The sequence below is a fragment of the Balaenoptera musculus genome, chromosome 1 (assembly GCF_009873245.2).
Source record: "Balaenoptera musculus isolate JJ_BM4_2016_0621 chromosome 1, mBalMus1.pri.v3, whole genome shotgun sequence".
Lineage (NCBI taxonomy): Eukaryota > Metazoa > Chordata > Mammalia > Artiodactyla > Balaenopteridae > Balaenoptera > Balaenoptera musculus.
In genome coordinates, this window is record NC_045785.1 from 81,027,538 (window position 1) to 81,028,933 (window position 1,396).

General features: G+C 40.0%; 1 non-coding gene across 1 annotated transcript; it reads right to left on the reverse strand.

Moving 5' to 3' along the window:
* Nucleotides 1-989: 989 nt before the first annotated feature.
* Nucleotides 990-1,096, reverse strand: LOC118887012. Its single transcript, XR_005017855.1, has one exon. It is a non-coding gene; the product is annotated as a U6 spliceosomal RNA (small nuclear RNA).
* Nucleotides 1,097-1,396: the final 300 nt, after the last annotated feature.

The window sequence follows — 1,396 nt, forward strand, 5'->3', positions numbered from 1 at the left end:
CATGGAGCAACTAAGCCTGTGAGCCCCAACTACTGAGCCTGTGCTCTGGAGCCCACTAGCCACAACTACTGAGCCCACGCACCTAGAGCCTGTGCTCCGCAACAGGAGAAGCCACCGTAATAAGAAGCCTGCACACCACAACGAAGAGTAGCTCCACTCGCCACAACTGGAGAAAGCCCATGTGCAACAATGAAGACCCAACGCAGCCAAAAATAAATAAATATTTTAAAAAATTAACTAAAAAAAAAAATTTGATGATTTGGGGAATGCTCACAATAAAATGAAGGAGTTAGATATTAATATGTATGTATATGTAATACAATATATTAATGATAAACACTTTAGTCTTATGTGTCAATCTGGGTGGGCTCTGGTACCCAGTTATTTAATCAAACATTAATCTAGATGTTGCTGTGAAGGTATTTTGTAGGTGTATATAACCTCTACAACCACTTGACATTAAGTAGAGATTATCCTTGATAATGTGAGTGGACCTCATCCAATCAGTTTAAGGCCTTAAGAGCACAAACTGAGGCTCCCTGAAGAAGAAATTCTGCCTCAAGATTGAAACATCAACTTCTGCCTGAATTCCAGCCTGCCCTACAAATTTCAGACTTGCCAGCCCCCATAATCCTGTGGACCAATTCCTTAAAATAAATCTCTTAATATATATGTCTAATTGGTTCTGTTTCTCTGGACATCTTGACTAGTATAACTGCTAATATCCCACCCTAAATTCTGGTCTTCTCCTTTTCCTTCTCAACAGAATCCTGAATTTTATAGCAGGGCACTTGGCTACTCAGAATGAAAACTACATTTCCCTGCCCTTCTTGCAGTTAGCTGTAACCATGTGACTAGGTTCTGACCAATGAGGTATAAATAAAAGTGTTGAGTGATACTTCCTGAAAGTTTCTCTATAGAGGATGGGGATTTCTTCTCTTCTTTCCTAGATCAAGCTGCCTGAAGCACAAATGCGTTCTTTTTTTTTTTTGAATATGGAACGCTTCACAAATTTGCATGTCATCCTTGCACAGGGGCCATGCTAATCTTCTCTGTATCACTGCAATTTTAGTATATGTGCTGCCAAAGTGAGCATGCACAAATGTGTTCTATCAGCCCTCTTTTGTACCATGAGGATGAGGGCCACACCCTAGAGATGGCAGAGTGGTAACCCACGTACCTGAATACCTCATGAAACCACTATACCAACCCTGGACTACCTATCTCAGGACTGCTATTACATGAGGGAAGAGAACTTTGTATGTTAAACTTAGTATTTCAGACTACTGTTGATTTGGATTTTCTCTTACATGCAGCCAAACACAAACCTAATTGGTGCACTACATATGAATACGTTACTAAAAAGAAATACCTAACACATTGGTAGTAGTTAGCT